A 20,713-nucleotide genomic window follows, 5' to 3' on the forward strand; every position below is an offset into this window, starting at 1 on the left:
AAAAAGACAGATTCTCCAGCAGATTAACAGGACAGTAAATACGTAGCTTTTTTGTCAACAATGCATTGTCACCATCATGTCAAACTTCTTCCATAATGGCTACCCCATATATTGTCTACCCTCAACCACAATGCAGCAGCTAGTGATCTTAGGTCGAGCTGAGCTAGGTCGTCTCTTTCATGGTACACTAGAAAGCTTGCGTGCAAGACAAGTTCAACTCACAAGTTCAAAGTCAATTCCTTTTGCTTTTCAGTTTTTTTTTATTCCTGAGCATAAATCAAGTGGTTTAGACGTTCTGAAAAGGGGAAATGTGATGACTATATTACTTCAGGGGGCAAAAGTTCAAGTTCACTATAAGAGGGTTTACCATGCAACAAACACATGGGAGCCAGAAGCAACTAAGGGGAGTGATATACAGTAAAAAAAAATCAACAGCTCGGGATCACATGATAGAAGAAAGGCTTCTTTCACAAAAGATTTCTTCATGTGTTTGCCATGTGCCCTCAGAGCATTCCTGAAGAATACTGGTCCTACCCAGTCAACAAGTGTTGGTCAAACCCAACATTACATAATATGCATTGAGATGTCCTTATTTTTACTGCACCCAACCCACCAATGGAGATAAGCCACCACCAGAGGGTCTAGTAGCAGTCACCTACAGCTGCTGAGAACACATGTACACTGAAGTTATATTTCATCATGCAAATCTAAAGAAATATCTGTGGGTCGAACACATATTTGTCCAATGGTTCTAAGTTTAGGAACACACATAAGTTGGACTTGGTAGCCAAGATGCCAAATTGCTTATAAAATAAGAGATATCTCAATGTTGTGCCGTTTCCGCCATTATTTATTTTTACCAGTTGGAGGCGGGGTGTCCTTGCACATTTTGAAACCATCCAATCAATTTTGTCTCTGTCAAATTCTGTACTAACAGTCCCCCAATAGGTAACATCCAAATGGCTAGATACTCATACATTTCTAAATTAATTAACGGCAGAAAATAGAGAAAGTAAATAATCAAATAAAATAGTCAATCTATAAAGACCAGAATGCACACGAAAATATAGAAAAGATGATTTAGAATTGTAATTCCGTGGAACATACCATTATTTACAAAGGCAGATGTTAGTAGATGGGACGGTCTACGATACACATAGCAGTCAAATGCTTAGTCACGTGTATACAGTCACTTGTACATATACATGCATGTTCAACACAGTTGAGCATTCGTGTTACCCTCAATGGGGCAGGCAAAAATACATGGTCTAATGCTTTAAGTAGGAGCTTAGAAAAAAGGATCCAAAATGACCAACCCACCTTCATAAAACAATTGAGGGACCCCCTACAAATTACATTTCACGGCAACTGAAAGATTCCTCTATTTGGCAAAAATTTTGCATAAAAGTTACCAGAAGCACAAAGCTCCATTACCTTGGGGCAGTGTTATATAATATATGAATGGAACATGATACGTCGTGCACCATATATAGCACACACACAGGATCTATACAGATATGGAGCTGTGAGAAAGTTCACAATCACAACACTAATATTTGCCTTTGCCATTTTGATCTCAATTTTGTGTTGCTAATCTGATTTCCCGGTAACAATACTTATGTCACGCAACTTTGACCATAGTGACGTCACCTGCCGCACTCTACAACTAAAGTGTGTGAACTGAAAACGTATCATTGGATTGTTCTCTTGTATCAAGTCTCAATATTTCCATTCTAAGATCCCACCACTGTACAATGTGCGAGTGCCAAACCCTACACCCCTGATATTGTGTTACACCCCCCCATTCTCCCTCAACCGGAACACTTTGTAGAAAGCCGGTGTTTTTGAAATACTAAAATTCCCAGCATTCAATTACAATCACTTGTTACATAGCTCTGCCTGTTGGGCACAGGTGAGAAGTCACGTACCGTATTGCTGATACACCGAGATGACAATACATATAAGTCCAACCTCCTGTACCTGTGTCATGCAGCCAGACATCTTCATACTAGTTTTTTTTTTTAATAAGCTTTCGCAGAAACTTTGCCATATTCAACGCTATGAATGACTTCTGGGATATCCAATTGCACGACAAGGTCCTTTCTAAAGTTTCACAGTGTGCTACATTCCACATGCCTGTATATATGTATACAGACACACTTGGATAAAGGTAACGGCACAATCTAAAACATTACACCCCCGCTGCCCGTAAACAGAGATTAAGCACAGCTTAGTCACTGAGGATTGCATGTAAAGAGCATCTACCCCACAGGAGCGGAGAGGACATGACTTATCACACGTGTTATCAGGAGAACATATAGAATACAATGTTAACGCCTGTGAGATCCCAGCACAGCTGAACCCACACGTCTTTATCAGAAAGTGGTCCGCAACGGGTGTAATAATTACAATTCCCAGCATGCGTTCTTCTGCAAGTCTCCCTCATGAATAATTACTAAAGAAATAATTAAAAGGAAACTTACCATGAGGTATCTACCATCAGAAGTAGATGTGATGGTAGATTCCTCCTGCCGGTCTCTGCCCTAATCTGTAATTTAATAATCCTTGAACCTAACTTGTTAAAAACTATATTTAAGTAATATGTAAATTAGCTGCAGAGGCTACTGGGGCGTGTACTAGCCTGGCCGGGCACTGGGGGCTAAGGCTACTCCACGCCCCAGTAGCCTCTGCAGTTAATTTACATAATACTAAAATAAAGTTTTTAACAGGTTAGCTTAGGTTCAAGGACTATTAAATTACAGATTAGGAGGGAGGCAGGCAGGAGGAATCTACCATCAGATCTACTTCTGATAATATATTCTTCATGGAAAGTTTCCTTTAAAAACAGACCACTGTTATAAGAACACAAACATAAGACCATGTTACAGAACCCAACATGACAGAACCAGCAATATATTCAATTGCTGCTTTTTGATTCCAAAATTTCCTGAAAAGGGTCTTTCAGTAACCTAGAAAACCCCTAAGTGGCGAAGTAATAAAGCAAAGTACCCTTCACAGGCTCAGAATTCTTGCGTTATTCCGATACTGGTTACGGAATTGCATCTGGCCGGAAAACGCCGGTAGACCCAAGACCTGATATGGCCAAAGAGTGGCCTCCTTGGACCAGGGGACATCACTTCAGTTTAGCAAAGGATATCACTTCCTTTGTTATCCCCATGTCTGAAGAGGACACTCATTGGCTGAAGCAAATCCCCTGATCCTCCTGAGACTTCAAGCCAGTCACGGTGCCAAAACTAGAAGTACTGGATCAATGTGCCAACCAAGACCCGTAGCAAAAACATTGTGTAGAACAATTTTAAAGATTTTGGGAAATGCCTTTCCTACTATCAACTAACCCGTTTATCAAGATCAAATTTTGTAGTTATCTTTATAAAAAATTTACTTCCTAGTGCACCAGGGGCGCTTTCTTCTGGTGCAACTGTTTTCATCCTTTTGCACCCGATTTCAATGGGTAATGACAATCGGATTTGTAAGAGTAGTATAAAATTGGTGCACCAGTAGTGGTGGTGCACTTGAGAAGCTCATTTGCATATACTGAATTTTCTCTAAAATAACAGATCACTAAAAAAAAACAGGTAAGTGTATAAAGTGCTAAACAATCCTATTACTACTTAGACTCCCTCCACCACAAGTCTATACCGAGTGATCCGTATTACATGCAGCACAGAAGACTGGGTCTGTTTTCAATGCTGCAGCTCGATGGCCGCCAAGGGCAAAATGCTTAGCACGGAAAATATCTACTGATAATTTTATGACTCACAAACCATAAAGATAATAAGTAGAGCAGGTACAGGTTAACTGAATTACAGCTTTTCTACAGCTAAATAATACAAATGAAAATCTTTACTAAGCAGAAGACCGGTCAATAACGGGCAATTTGCAGGACATGCTAAGCATTATGGGAGAAGCCGCTCAGCGACAGTTTGATCAATTCAGGCTGTAGATCTGTCATCTTAGCCTTTAGAAGAAGCTTCAACTAAGATACTGCACCTAATATCAGTGGCATCTCCTCCAATTGTTCATAAGACCCCCATGCACAGTTGTCAACTCTACCGAATATACTGGTTCAGGTCAAAATTTTTTGGTTGTCTCACAGACCGGAAATTAAGTGGCTCAAAGAAAGAGTGGGAGTCTCATCCATTTCAGGAGTAATACAGAGGTTGTGGGCTTGTCTGGGAGTGGATCAAATACAAATGTTTGTAGGTATGAACATGGTTGTGATGAACTAAATTAAGGACACCTTAGAAACTATAGGGACAATCAATAGTCTCCACACAAGGTGAAATAGTAATCGTGAGAACCCTATTCTAAAGTTGGTTGGTGGTCCTAAATATGAAACCACCAGTTAGGAGACTTAAGAGAAAATGTATAAATAAGACAGAAGTCTCCAAAACTGCTAGAACAGATGACCCAATATGCCCAAATAAGACAATCCCAAGACTTCAAAGTCATTGGCCAACATAACGGTCCAACATTATGGTCCATTAGATCCATCCTCATTGTAGAAGGGTGGAGGGCGAGACAGGTCTCACATATATCCACACAAGGCAGATTTATTACAGTTTTCAGAGAGAGCACTGTTAATCTAGATGATGTGTTTTATATAATACCTAAAAGGGAACCTGCCAGTAGGTTTAGAGCCCTCAAACAACCATAATGGCTTCACGCAGCTGGTGTCCCAAATCTTTTTACCTTACCTATGTTGGCCACTTGTCTTCTGGAAATTCCAGCTCGTGAAAGTGGCGGTGGTGGTGTGGGGGGGTTCGTTGGCTTCTGGGACCTCTGCCACATACGCACTATGCACAGTGAAGGAAAAGGTCCAAAGTTGGCCCATGGCCCCTGTCCCTTTTACCACCTGGATCCTAGATAAGGCAGCCACCAAAAAAGGTAAAGTAAAAAGCTCTCCCCAAACCTACAGGTTTCCTTTAAGGTTTTCAGCTAATCTGTACACAAAGCAGATTCATCACTGGCAACACAAGGTCTGTGCCAAGTGCATTTATTCCAAACTGGTTCCTATTGTCTTGTGCGGCCGCACCCTTGGGCTGGGTTCACATGTTGCGGAGGTGTACACACGTTTTACTGCGGTTTCTCCATACTTTTTTGTTAATGTATGACCTGAAAAAATCTTCACTACCAATAACCGCATTGTGAAACCAAAAAACACTTGAGTATTTGACCGTGCAGAACCCTCCTGCTACTTTTGAATGCCGCCTGACCGTCATGGAGGTCATATTTATAGCTGAACATGTCAAAGATTAGGTGAGGGTTGGCACAGTCATCGCGATCCATTACACCAGGTATAGAAGTCTCCCACTGCTCTTCCTTTATCGCTCCCTTTGCACACTTCACCTTCGTACAATCTTTTGCAAAACTAAACGACAGAACACTAAACTATAAAAACGTTCGATAGAGTCTATTAATCTGTCAAACAAAGCGTAAAGTGTACACATGTATCAGAGCTAAACATGCACGTGCGAACATGAGGTCATACAGGGAAGTTTTTCTGCAAATGCTTTAAGCTGTGAGCAAAGCTGAAAATCACGATGGAAGTGCCAATATAAGTCCGTGACCAAGGAATATGGGGATTACTGAAAGTGGCGTCATCGTGCAACTTTGACTCTAGATAATAGATGAAAATTGCACAGTAGTGCCCCCTTTTCTAGTGGCTGTGAGTGCAGAAGGGATCTTTGAGTGACCCAAAGTTTCCGTTCAGGCCAATCACAGCCATGGCTAGTAGTGTCAATATGCCGAGGTAAGGGGGGACGTGAACCAGAACAGAACCATCAGGTCCGCTCATCTGCGTGGAAGCTGTAGAAAATTCAGATTCGGACATATTCCTGCCTGTGATTAGAAGTCTATGGGAACGTGAAAGAAACAGATTATACACGGGGATCATCTATGCGTCTTCTATATTTAGGGGTCACTTGATAGGTAACACAATCACGTGAACCTTAAGGTGGTTGGGACAAGCTACTGATATCATTTGCCCTTCCGTTTTAATTTTTGGGGCAGATCCTAAAAAATGGATGACATAGGGACAGTGTGTAATCGGCAACGGATTACACACCGATGATTTAAAAAACGGAGGACCGTATACCTTCATGTGTAGTGACGCTCAGGCTGCGTTCACACGTGCCGTTTACATTGCGTTTTGAAATGCATTTGTGAATGTCATAATTGCATTTTGCCAATGCAAACATTAACAGCGATGTTACTAGGCAAATCTCCTCTCCTAAGCTGCTGTAAACGCAGTATGAACGCCACGTGTGAACGCAGCCTTAGGGTCACTAGGGAATTTTCAATTTCTGGAAATTGGCAGCAGACTTACCTAAATTTTGCGGCAGCTGCAATTTTGCTCAAAATTGCCCCTCCCTCCTTTGCTGAAGGTGTTAAAATCTACAGCATAGTGTGAAATATGTTACATCTGATCCACTTTGTTGCAATTCTATGATGCATTGGATTCTATGTGTGATATGAACCCTTTCTATATGGACTCACCCCCAGTAGTATTTGGAGTATTTGTATGAATACACAGGTAAGTAGGACGTCCTACACTTATATTATAGCACTGTAATACAGTGATAATAATAATAATAAATGATGATAGTGGTAATACAGTGATGTATAATACAGTAATACAGTATATGATGACTTTGTGTCATCTTATTTTTCAGCAGCTTTGGATTCTGTACAACGGATCGGAACATGGGTCGTCCAATTGTGACAGTACCTTGTATAAAGGCAAGGAAACCTCTGATGTCCCCCGCAGCTATGGGGGTCCGCCCCATCAATCTCAGTCAAACAGCACAAATATGAAATAATCAGAAATGGTGGTCTATGTTAAGCCCTTCTCACAACGGATCAATACACACATACAGAGTCATCCGCGAGTATCCAAGGTCCTGCACATGATTCATAAAGCAAAGGCCAGACAGTCACCCCGGCTACTGGTTATACTGGAGTATATAAAGTATACTGCCATGGCTTCTAATCAAGAGCACAAGGGAAGCTCTTAGATAAGATAATAGAACATTTCATGACTCCACATTCTGAGGGATCTTCCATTGTATCAGGCAGCATGACATTCGTGCCGCGCCGCCTCAACCATAAAGGTGGACTCGCCGACCAGGCTGTAAACCACAACACACAAAATAGCATTAGGGGGTTAACGCGCCGTGTCTTTAAAACAAACACGAGTTGTAATCTCCTTTCACAAAGTCCAGCGCTACTAGGACGTGGATCAACGACAATACTACACATATCTAATACAATTATTTACATGGGGGTTTGTATCTACAGTGTTGGTCATTGTATAGGATTTTGGATATTTGTCTTTTGGGGGGGGGGGAGTTACGTTAAGTGAGAAATTGCTAAATCCCCAAATCATACAGGCCCATCACGTCACCCGCTGCTATTTTAAGGGTCACACTGACTAATATGATGACGACTCAGTGATGGGATCAGGTTCTCCCGAAGGCCAATGGTATTACTGATAGCGTAAATCATCCCACATTCATAATCTTGGATTACAAAAACACCTATATATAAACAACAAGGAAAAACAACTATAAAAAGCCCAACGGATAATACAACCACAAGGCCCGGTATGGGTAGATTCATGGCACTTATTATTGAAAACTACCAGTCCAACCAAGATCTGTTGGATCTAATAGAATCTTCGGCAGTTCCTCAAGATGGTAACTTGTTTGTATATGTTATGTTTCAGACGAGCGTATTTACAATCTGTATTGCATCTGTGTTTTCGGGTGTCTCTAATACAGTGATATTAATCCATTGTGCTATTCACATGGACGTATTTGTAGACTATAAACCAAAAGAACAAAGGTAAATACAGTCGGAATACTGATGGAACACTGATGAAATACTGATACTTCCTATAATATGGACCAGTTACATCATTTGTTATTATATAGTAGGCTGGTACAAGCCTATTGTATTGGGCAAATAATGTATCCATTATTTTAATTATTAACCAAAAAATGCCAATATTACCCAACCAGATAGAAGGTCCTTCCACAGATGGCTCCAGCACCAAAATCTGCAACGAAAGGCCCATAACATGATCCCTGCAGTCTAGTAAACCCAATGCTACAGTCTGGTAACATGGTGTTATCCTAGTAAACCCAATGCTACAGTCTGGTAACATGGGGATATCCTAGTAAACCCAATGCTACAGTCTGGTAACATGGGGATATCCTAGTAAACCCAATGCTACAGTCTGGTAACATGGGGATATCCTAGTAACCCCAATGCTACAGTCTGGTAACATGGTGTTATCCTGGTAAACCTAATGCTGCAGTCTGGTAACATGGGGATATCCTAGTAAACCCAATGCTTCAGTCTGGTAACATGGGGATATCCTAGTAAACCCAATGCTACAGTCTGGTAACATGGTGTTATCCTGGTAAACCCAATGCTACAGTCTGGTAACATGGGGATATCCTAGTAAACCCAATGCTACAGTCTGGTAACATGGGGATATCCTGGTAAACCCAATGCTACAGTCTGGTTGCATGGGGATATCCTAGTAAACCCAATGCTATAGTCTGGTAACATGGGGATATCCTGGTAAACCCAATGCTACAGTCTGGTTACATGGGGATATCCTGGTAAACCCAATGCTACAGTCTGGTTGCATGGGGATATCCTAGTAAACCCAATGCTATAGTCTGGTAACATGGTGTTATCCTAGTAAACCCAATGCTACAGTCTGGTAACATGGGGATATCCTAGTAAACCCAATGCTACAGCCTGGTAACATGGGGATATCCTAGTAAACCCAATGCTACAGTCTGGTAACATGGGGATATCCTAGTAACCCCAATGCTACAGTCTGGTAACATGGTGTTATCCTGGTAAACCTAATGCTGCAGTCTGGTAACATGGTGTTATCCTGGTAAACCTAATGCTGCAGTCTGGTAACATGGGGATATCCTAGTAAACCCAATGCTATAGTCTGGTAACATGGGGATATCCTAGTAAACCCAATGCTTCAGTCTGGTAACATGGGGATATCCTAGTAAACCCAATGCTACAGTCTGGTAACATGGTGTTATCCTGGTAAACCCAATGCTACAGTCTGGTAACATGGGGATATCCTAGTAAACCCAATGCTACAGTCTGGTAACATGGTGTTATCCTGGTAAACCCAATGCTACAGTCTGGTAACATGGGGATATCCTAGTAAACCCAATGCTACAGTCTGGTTGCATTGGGATATCCTAGTAAACCCAATGCTACCGTCTGGTTACATGGGGATATCCTAGTAAACCCAATGCTACCGTCTGGTAACATGGGGATATCCTAGTAAACCCAATGCTACCGTCTGGTAACATGGGGATATCCTAGTAAACCCAATGCTACCGTCTGGTAACATGGGGATATCCTAGTAAACCCAATGCTACAGTCTGGTAACATGGTGTTATCCTAGTAAACCCTATGCTACAGTCTGGTAACATGGTGATATCCTGGTAAACCCAATGCTACAGTCTGGTAACATGGTGTTATCCTAGTAAACCCTATGCTACAGTCTGGTAACATGGGGATATCCTGGTAAACCCAATGCTGCAGTCTGGTAACATGGGGATATCCTGGTAAACCCAATGCTACAGTCTGGTAACATGGTGTTATCCTGGTAAACCCAATGCTGCAGTCTGGTAACATGGTGTTATCCTGGTAAACCTAATGCTACAGTCTGGTAACATGAGGATATCCTAGTAAACCCAATGCTACAGTCTGGTTACATGGGGGATATCCTAGAACACCCAATGCTATAATCCAGAGAGGAAATGCAGTCAATATATAGTGATGTGTGGGGGTCTCTCTGACCAGACCCCACCAGGGCCAATTCCTGATATCTATAGATAGTATAAGCTTTGTCTTTCATTTATGATTTGCATTTATATAACAGGAGATTAGAGAAAGTCTCCATTGCTAGAAAAGGATTTTCACTAAGCAATCAAAATTCTCCAAATATACACCCATAGGCTGGGGGTGGGGGGTGGGGGTGTAATTCGATATATATTGGCATTCAATTGTTTACAGCCGACAGCCACTAATGGTCTCCATTGCAGAAGATGAACTTTCACCTTTTCCAGACACCAGTCATTCAGGATATGCAGGAACACAATGGATAGGGGGATGCATCTCACCAGATACAGGGAGATTTTCTACGTGATCTCCCAATGAATGGCACATTACAAATCCAACCTCATATGTTATAGATATCATCCACAAGTGCCGCAATATCACAAAATATCTCCAAAGAAAACCACAAATCAACATGAAAAAATAAATCACAACCTTTGGCCAATGTTTTTGGGTAAAGAAAGATCACAATTTGTTCCTAGGCATAAAAAAGGGACCGATTGTTCTGCCTGTAACATTTGTGTTACATGAAATGTGACATCTTAAATTGCAATATAAGGTCAAAACAAAGCAGGGGAAGCCAGCTGTGGTTAAAGTAAACCGCACTTGTGTGATGATTACAACCATAACTCGGGAGCGCTGCCAGTTACTGGGCCGTCAGCGTGAGTCACCCAAACACTCATTTTCCCTCCTGTACATGACTTTGAGGTTGTTCTGTACTATGTAACCCCCATCACCCCACCAAGGAGATTAACCCAGGCTGCCACACGCAATAAATCATACGCTCAACAGCCAGACATTGGGAAAGCACGGCCTCGCCTGCAGAGCTTGCAATCCGTCTCCTTCATAACTCAAACATCCCCTGATGTAGTTTATTATCTTCTTATTTTATAACTACTGATGTTGGTGCTTTACTCATTTGGGTGAATATCACTAGTATGTCTAGGGATGACTGTAAGGCGACGATACAGTAATACTGAACAATATAACTCATATGAATCATAAAACCTACACTATATGTTACTCCATAATCCCATGTGATAGTAAAGATCTTTGTTGGTGCTATATATCGCTGAAGTGTTATAACATCCATTGATAATATAAGGCAGCTGTATATGTTGGTGCTATACATTGATCTCATAGATTGTAAGCTCTTGTGATCAGGGCCCCCGCTACTTTGTAATCTTTACAGTATATGGACCTTGTATAAAACTATAAAGCGCTATGGAATATGTTGGTGCCATATATTGATCTCATAGATTGTAAGCTCTTGTGAGCAGGGCCCCCACTACTTGTGTGGTACCCTGTAATTTTCACAGTGTATGGACTATGAATTGTAAAGAGCTACAAAATATGTTGGTGCTATTCATTGATCTCATAGATTGTAAGCTCTTTTGACCAGGGCCCCCACTACTTTGTAATCTTCACAGTATATGAACCTTGTATAGAACTATAAAGCGCTATGGAATATGTTGGTGCCATATATTGATCTCATAGATTGTAAGCTCTTGTGAGCAGGGCTCTCACTACTTGTGTGGCACTCTATAATTTTCATAGTATATGGAGTATGAATTGTAATGAGTTACAAAATATTTAGATCAGATTAACTTTATTTATCCCAAGAACGGAAATTATTATTATCTCGGTGCTATTCATTGATCTCATAGATTGTAAGCTCTTGTGAGCAGGGCCCCCACTACTTTGTCATCTATACAGTATATGATCCTTGTTTAGAATTATAAAGCGCTATGGAATATGTTGGTGCCATACATTGATCTCATGGATTGTAAGCTCTTGTGATCTGGGCCCTCAATCCTACAGATTTTGTCTGTACATTATATGGACCTATGAATAGTAAAGAATATGTTGGTGCCATACTTATTGATCTCATGGATTGTAAGCTCTTGTGATCAGGGCCCTCAATCCTACAGATTCTGTCTGTACATTATATGGACCTATGAATAGTAAAGAATATGCTGGTGCGATATAAATAACAATTATAATCATTTACCATTTACTCTCTCGTGATACTGTCTAGCAATATAGTGCCAGACCTTCCCTTCCTGTACAGCACTGCGGTATATGTTAGTGTCATACGTATATATTGTTACTACTCCTCCAGGTGGTAAACCACTACAGTATGCAATATGATCAATTATTATACACTGCTACTATTAACAACACTTCCAAGTCTTTAGTATTTATTAGTGCCAACTGAATATTCATTTATTACGCCACACTACAGTATATGTTGGTGCTATAGGAGTGTAGTGTTATTACTTTCTATGCTGGTGCAACACAATATTCATAGAGTGTACTATTGCCCCTGATAGATAACACAGCACTGCTGTATATGTTGGTGCCATATCTATACACAGCTATCACTCCTCTACATAGTACAGCGCTGCTCTACTTGTTGGTGCCATATCTACATACTATTAATAGTCTTAAAAGCACTGTTGTATCATTATACTGTTATTACTCCTCTACATGGTACAGCACTGCTCTATATGCTCTCTGGTATATGTTGGTGCCATACCCACCTACTGTTATCACTTCTGTAAAGTTTAGATCCCTGCTGCATCATATTACTACCACGTTGTTTCTATGATATTACTACTACATCCCCTACTGTATATGTCAGTGCTATCTGAATACATTTAATACACATTTACACAGTAAAGCCCTACAGTATATGTTGGTGCCATATGAAATTATTAATATACTCTTACTATTGTGGTGCTGCCTCTTCTGGGATTTTCAGGTGCAATATATTGTTACTGTAGTAAAACATTGTACAATATCGGTATCTCCTTAAAATACAACATCCATCATTAATCCCTCTGGTATATGTGGGTGCTATAGTAATATAGACAAGTCTTATCCTGCAGCATATGTAGGTGCTATCACCTGGGCTTTATAATACACATGTCTTAATCTGCAGTCTTTGTAGGTGTTATCCTTAGGGTGCTATAGTAATACAGAAGTCTGACTCTACAGCTGATGTAGGTGCTATGATCTGGGTGCTATATTAATACACACGTCTTTCCCTGTGGTGTATGTAGGTGCTATCCTACACAGGTCTTAAACTTTAGTCTATGAAGGTGCTCTAGTATTATACAGGTCCTGTCCTCCAATGCATGTAGGTGCCATTCTCTGGGTGTTATAGTAATACACATGCCTTAATGTGGTCTATGTAGGTGCCATCCTCTGGGTGCTATAGTATTACACAGGTCTTACCCTTTAGTTTATGTAGGTGCTATCCTCTGTGTGCTATTGTAATACACAGGTCTTGCTCTGTGGTCTATGTAGGTGCTATGCTTTGGGTGCTATAGTAATACACAGGTCTCACCCTTAAGTCTATGTAGGTGCTATCCTCTGGGTGCTAAAGTACTACACAAGTCTTATGTAGGTGCTATCCTCTGGGTGCGATAGTACTACACAGGTCCTACCCTTTAGTCTATGTAGGTGCTATCCTCTGGGTGCTATAGTACTAAGCAGGTCCTACCCTTTAGTCTATGTAGGTGCCATCCTCTGGGTGCTGTAGTAATACACAAATCTTATGTATGTGCTATCCTCTGGGTGCTGTAGTAATACACAAGTCTTATGTATGTGCTATCCTCTGGGTGCTGTAGTAATACACAAGTCTTATGTATGTGCTATCCTCTGGGTGCTGTAGTACTACACAGGTCTTACCCTTTAGTCTATGTAGGTGCTATCCTCTGGGTGCTGTAGTAATACACAGGTCTTACCCTTTAGTCTATGTAGGTGCTATCCTCTGGGTGCTGTAGTAAACAGAGGTCTCACCCTTTAGTCTATGTAGGTGCTATCCTCTGGGTGCTGTAGTAATACACAAGTCTTATGTAGGTGCTATCCTCTGGGTGCTGTAGTAAACACAGGTCTCACCCTTTAGTCTATGTAGGTGCTATCCTCTGGGTGCTGTAGTAATACACAGGTCTTATGTAGGTGCTGTCCTCTGGGTGCTATAGTAATACACAGGTCTTACCCTTTAGTCTATGTAGGTGCTATCCTCTGGGTGCTGTAGTACTACACAGGTCTTATGTAGGTGCTATCCTCTGGGTGCTGTAGTAATACACAGGTGCCATCCTCTGTACTGGACATGTTATAACTTCCAGGCAGTAAATATGTAATAATGTATCATTATAAGCGGATACAATGTAACACACAAGTATCACCATCCACCCTGCCAGTAACAAAGTCCGCAGCCCCTAGTTTCACTCCCCCCACCCAATGCTCCATTGTGACAGCCCAGGTTGGTGCCCCCCGGGGTAAGGATGACCCCCACCCCTCCCCCCTTCCTGTAAGTGCCATAACCCCTGGCTGTGTCCTGTCCCTGTGCCAAAGCACAGCATTACCTCATCCCAGGAGCCCCACACATCTCATGACAAAGCCAGAGCAGTCCTGATGAAAGAGGGGTGTAATGGGGGTCCCCATGTCCTCTCCCTCCCCAGCCTGGCTGATCACACATCGGGGAGAGGAGACGCTTTACAGTCATGGCCATTTCCTTGTAACAATACAGCAGCAGAGGAGAGAAAGGAGGAGGAAACAGAGGAAGACCATTACTCACCCAGAGCCAGGGCCTCAGGTCTCCACATGTCCAGGAGCAGCCCCCCAAATCATCCACATTGTCCCCCAAATCCCGTGTATGACAGGGAGCAGCAGCGGCGGCGGTGTCCTCCTCCTGTGTGTGAGCTCCGGGCTCTGCTGCAATGTCTGAGCCGCCTCCTCCTCCTCCTCCTCCTGCTCACCCGGCACCACACACAGCCCGCCCCCTGCTCTGCCAGCCATACACCCAGCCAGCCGGGCCTGCCAGCACACAGGGAGGAGGGGGCACCCACAGCACAGGGCAGGAGGGGCACCCACACACACAGGGCAGGAGGGGCACCCACACACACAGGGCAGGAGGGGCACCCACACACACAGGGAGGAGGGGGCACCCACATACACAGGGAGGAGGGGGCACCCACATACACAGGGAGGAGGGGGCACCCACAGCACAGGGCAGGAGGGGGCACCCACATGCACAGGGGAGGAGGGGGGACCCACATACACAGGGCAGGAGGGGGCACCCACACACACAGGGAGGAGGGGGCACCCACAGCACAGGGGAGGAGGGGCACCCACATACATATACAGGGCAGGAGAGGGCACCCATACACACAGGGAGGAGGGGGCACCCACAGCACAGGGCAGGAGGGGCACCCACATACACAGGGAGGAGGGGGCACCCACAGGGCAGGAGGGGCACCCACATACACAGGGCAGGAGGGGCACCCACACACACAGGGAGGAGGGGGCACCCACAGCACAGGGCAGGAGGGGCACCCACATACATACACAGGGCAGGAGAGGGCATCCATACACACAGGGAGGAGGGGGTACCCACAGGACAGGAGGGGCACCCATATACACAGGGCAGGAGGGGCACCCACATACACAGAGCAGGAGGGGGCACCCACACACACAGGGAGGAGGGGGCATCCACAGGGCAGGAGGGGCACCCACACACACAGGGAGGGGGCACCCACACACACACACAGAGGGGGGGCACCCACAGCACAGGGTAGTAGGGGGCACCCACATACACAGGGCAGGAGATGGCACCCACATACACAGGGCAGGAGGGGTCACCCACACACACACAGAGGAGGGGGCAGCCACAGGACAGGAGGGGCACCCACATACACAGGGCAGGAGGGGGCACCCACACACACACAGGGAGGAGGGGGCACCCACACACAAAGGGAGGAGGGGGCATCCACACCACAGGGCAGGAGGGGCACCCACATACACAGTGCAGGAGGGGGCACCCACACACACAGGGAGGAGGGGGCATCCACAGCACAGGGCAGGAGGGGCACCCACATACACAGGGCAGGAGAGGTGGCACCCACATACACAGGGAAGGAGGGGGCCCTGCTACCACCACACACAGGGAGGAGGGGGCCCTGCTGCCACCACACTCAGGGAGGAGGGTGCATCCACATACACAGGGAGGAGGGGGCCCTGCTTCCACCACACACAGGGAGGAAGGGGCAACCACATACACAGGGGAGGAGGGGGGACCCACTTACACAGGGGAGGAGGGGGGGCCCACATACACAGGGGAGGAGGGGGGACCCACTTACACAGGGGAGGAGGGGGGACCCACATACACAGGGGAGGAGGGGGGACCCACTTACACACAGGAGGAGGGGGACCCACATACACAGGGGAGGAGGAGGGACCCACATACACACGGAAGGAAGGGACACCCACATACACAGGGAAGGAAGGGACACCCACATACAGAGGGGAGGAGGGGGCACACACGTGCACAGGGGAGGAAGGGGCAAACACGTGCACAGGGCAGGAGGGGGCGCCCACATACACAAGGGAGGAGGGGGCACCCACATACACAGGGGAGGAGGAGGGACCCACATACACAGGGGAGGAAGGGACACCCACATACACAGGGAAGGAAGGGACACCCACATACACAGGGCAGGAGGGGGCACCCACATACACAGGGGAGGAGGGGGCACCCACATACAGCACTGCTGCCACCAGACACAGGCCAGGTGGGGACACCCACATTTACAGGAGAAGAAGAGGCACCCACATACGCAGGAGAAGAAAAGGCACCCACATACACAGGGCAGGAGGGGGCACCCACATACACAGGAAAGGAAGGGGCACCCACAAACAGCACTGATACCACCAGACACAGGGCAAGAGGGGGCACCCAAATACACAGGGGAGGAGGGGGCACCCACATATACGTGGCAGGCAGGGACAGCCACATATACAGGGGAGGAGGGGACACCCACATACACAGGGCAGGAGGGGGCGCCCACATACACAGGAAAGGAAGGGGCACCCACATACACAGGAAAGGAAGGGGCACCCACAAACAGCACTGATACCACCAGACACAGGGCAGGAGGGGGCACCCACATACACAGGGGAGCAAGGGGCACCCACATACACAGGGGAGAAGGGGGCACCCACATACACAGGGGAGGAAGGGGCACCCACATACACAGGGCACGAGGGGGCGCCCACATACACAGGAAAGGAAGGGGCACCCACAAACAGCACTGCTACCACCAGACACAGGGCAGGATAATCCAGATGTGTTAAAGTAGGCAAAGGGATTGATTTCTGGGGTGGGGGTGGAACATATTATAACTATTATCATTATTTGAATATTATTCTATTCATTATTGTTACTATCATTAGTTTAGTTATTATTGCCATTATTCCAATGCCAATTATTCCAATTATTAATTTATTAAATGTGGTATCGCTCTAATTGTTATTAAAGGAATCCTACCACTTGTAGTGGCAGGTTTCAGAAGAAAACACCGAGCACCAGCTCAGGCTGAGCTGGTGCCGGTGCTTATTTTTGTTAGTGTTTTAAACCGCGGTATCGCGGTTTACAACACTTTTTAAACTGTATAGCCGGTGCAGGCAGGTATGCGCTCGGCGCTTACCATACGCGTACCTCCCTGCGCCGGCTATACAGTTTAAAAAGTGTTTTAAACCGCGATACCGCGGTTTAAAACACTAACAAAAATAAGCACCGGCACCAGCTCAGCCTGAGCTGGTGCTCGGTGTTTTCTTCTGAAACCTGCCACTACAAGTGGTAGGATTCCTTTAAACTTATTCTTTCAATAATTACTATACTGCTACTATTATATATATATATATATATATATATAATTCTACAAATAATATTGTTTATGTTAAACCTTGATTTTTGGTGGCTATTGTTATTTAAAGGGAACCTGTCAGCAGATTTTGACCGAATAAACCACTACCAGTATGTTGTGAAGCAGCTGAACACCTTCCAGATGATGTTTCTTTCATGACCCAGTGTGGTGGCGTCATCCAGAAAATCTACTTGAAAGTGAGATGTAAACTGGTTGTATAAAGTCAAGGAGGCAGAGAGTTTTGTACTGAAGTCAAGCTCTCTCTTCCTCAGAAAGCCCTCAGTATGATTGACGGTTCTATATCCAGAGACATCACTAACCAGATCTCCTGAAGTCCGATGCATGAGGTCAATCACTGAGGAGGAGGTGATCAGAGCTCCCCACCTTGACTTCAGTGTTAAACTCTCCTCCTCCTTGACTTTATGCAACCAATTTACACTTAATTTCAAAGCTGATTTTCTGGATGATGCCACCGCACTGAGCCATGAAACAAACAATAACTAAAAGGTGTTACACTTCTTGACAATATTCTGGTAGGCCAACTATCTGATGATAGGTTCCCTTTAAGTTATTATTGTTATTATTTTATTACGTTAGTTATTATATTTCTTGTTATTCTGTAGACATTGAAACCTCTTCAAGCAGACCACTCAATTGTGTACACAAACTGGTCTTTTAAAGGGGTGGTCTGCTCATACAAAAGGCAGCTTCCCTAGAGTATAATAGGAAAAGAATTGGGCACTAAGAGAAAATCAATGTTTTAGAGAGGGGGGTCTTCTTAAAGGGGTGGTCTCCTAGAGAGGTTTTACTATACAGTGATACCTCTTTGAGCAGACCGCTCAATATTGTACACAAAATTGACTTTTAAATGGGTGGCCTGCTCATAGGGGAATGACTTCACAGATTTTGAAGGGGGAAAAAATTGGTATTTTAAGTAAGGGGGGGGGGGGTCTTCTTAAAGGGGTGGTCTTCTAGACAGGTTTTATTGTATCTATAATTCTTGTACCAATAATAATATTTTGTGTATCGTATTGCATTTCTCTGTATAACTGAGTATAGCAGATTTTTTGGCTCTGGGGATAGGGACGTCAGGCCGTAGAGGGAAGCAGCAGGGTTTTGTCAAGCACAAACTGGCTTGTTCTTAGTCACTGACAAGGCCCCAGAGATTTTCCAAGCAAAGTAAAAAGCGTATAAATCTTTGACCTGTTTCAGGGGTAAGACAGGGGCTGAATAGTGTAGGGTGAGTCAGCATCAATCACCTCCTCCTCCCCCAGCCATGAGCGGGTGCTCTGCAGGGTGGGTGTCAGACACATTATTAAATGTAAACACCGGAATAATGCGCCCGAAGCCAAGATGGTTACATGGAAATGTCTTGCTCACCATAAGGTTAGATGACTGCTGATGTGGAGATGCCAGGGTCACACGGGGGTTTCAGTAAGTAAAGGTTAGTAACTGTATATTATAACACACTCTGTCACTTTCGGATAAAATAATATTCTTCTTACTATGTGAACTCTCTGCTTGCTGTCAGGGAATTGGAATAAGCTGTGACATCATCAATTGTCAGTAGTGATGTAATGATGGGTCAGTGATATCTATGTAGAGGTCATTGTACAGGGAGGGGGAGGAGATAAGCTGTGACATCATCTATTGTCAGTAGTGATGTAATGATGGGTCAGTATTATCTATATAGAGGTCATTGTACAGGGAGGGGGAGGAGATAAGCTGTGACATCATCTATTGTCAGTAGTGATGTAATGATTGGTCAGTGTTATCTATATAGAGGTCATTGTACAGGGAGGGGAGGAGATAAGCTGTGACATCATCTATTGTCAGTGGTGATGTAATGATGGGTCAGTGTTATCTATATAGGGGTCATTGTACAGGGAGGGGGAGGAGATAAGCTGTGACATCATCTATTGTCAGTAGTGATGTAATGATGGGTCAGTGTTATCTATATAGAGGTCATTATACAGGGGAGGAGGAGGAGATAAGCTGTGACATCATCTATTGTCAGTAGTGATGTAATGATGGGTCAGTGTTATCTATATAGAGGTCATTGTACAGGGAGGGGGAGGAGATAAGCTGTGACATCATCTATTGTCAGTAGTGATGTAATGATGGGTCAGTGTTATCTATATAGAGGTCAGTGTACAGGGAGGGGGAGGAGATAAGCTGTGACATCATCTATTGTCAGTAGTGATGTAATGATGGGTCAGTGTTATCTATATAGAGGTCATTATACAGGGAGGGGAGGAGATAAGCTGTGACATCATCTATTGTCAGTAGTGATGTAATGATGGGTCAGTGTTATCTATATAGAGGTCAGTGTACAGGGAGGGGGAGGAGATAAGCTGTGACATCATCTATTGTCAGTAGTGATGTAACGATGGGTCAGTGTTATCTATATAGAGGACATTGTACAGGGAGGGGAGGAGATAAGCTGTGACATCATCTATTGTCAGTGGTGATGTAATGATGGGTCAGTGTTATCTATATAGATGGGGTAAAAAAAGAGAAGGTATATACTCTCAGCTCACCTATATTACAGAGTTGTCATTCATATCTGGTTTCCTCCGTAGTGTGCCCTGATCAGAAATGGCGCCCTGATTAAAAATGAAGTCCTGTGCCGAATCAGATAAATGATATATGATAAATATGGTGTTGAACCGGCAGTCGTATTCAAGTCCATATCCTTTATTTTAATCCGTTAAAAATGGAGAAAAACACACGACATGTGAAGCTAGTGAGCTTACCATTAAAAATCTAACGCATACCCACGCATTTCGGATATTACCTTTGTGTCGTCCTTAGCCATGGTCTATCTGTTAGTAGTAAAAAAAAATCATATTCATTTTTTGAAGTGTTTCTCCAATTTTAAAGGAAATCTACCATGGAGTAAACCAGGGACACTTACTCCTACACCCAGACACCGTGACTGTGGTAATTTTCTGTTATCTATGGCCTTTACAGACTGTTACACTGTCTCATCCTCTCCCTGCTTCCTCAGCACTTGTGCAGTTAACAACTTTCTGCTGTGTTCGCAGTACTTGGGGAGCATGGGGAGACAGTGTAACAACCTGTTAAGC

At 44.2% G+C, this 20,713-nt stretch overlaps 1 protein-coding gene across 1 annotated transcript in view; it reads right to left on the bottom strand.

Moving 5' to 3' along the window:
- The window catches only part of NRIP1 (nuclear receptor interacting protein 1), a 59,304-nt gene extending 44,646 nt beyond the window's left edge, over positions 1-14,658 (bottom strand). The window contains exon 1 of the mRNA XM_072138572.1: positions 14,498-14,658. The gene's annotated coding sequence lies outside the window, so the exon portion shown is untranslated. The remainder of the gene's footprint in view (positions 1-14,497) is intronic.
- Positions 14,659-20,713: the final 6,055 nt, after the last annotated feature.

This window comes from Engystomops pustulosus, chromosome 2, assembly GCF_040894005.1.
Source record: "Engystomops pustulosus chromosome 2, aEngPut4.maternal, whole genome shotgun sequence".
NCBI lineage: Eukaryota > Metazoa > Chordata > Amphibia > Anura > Leptodactylidae > Engystomops > Engystomops pustulosus.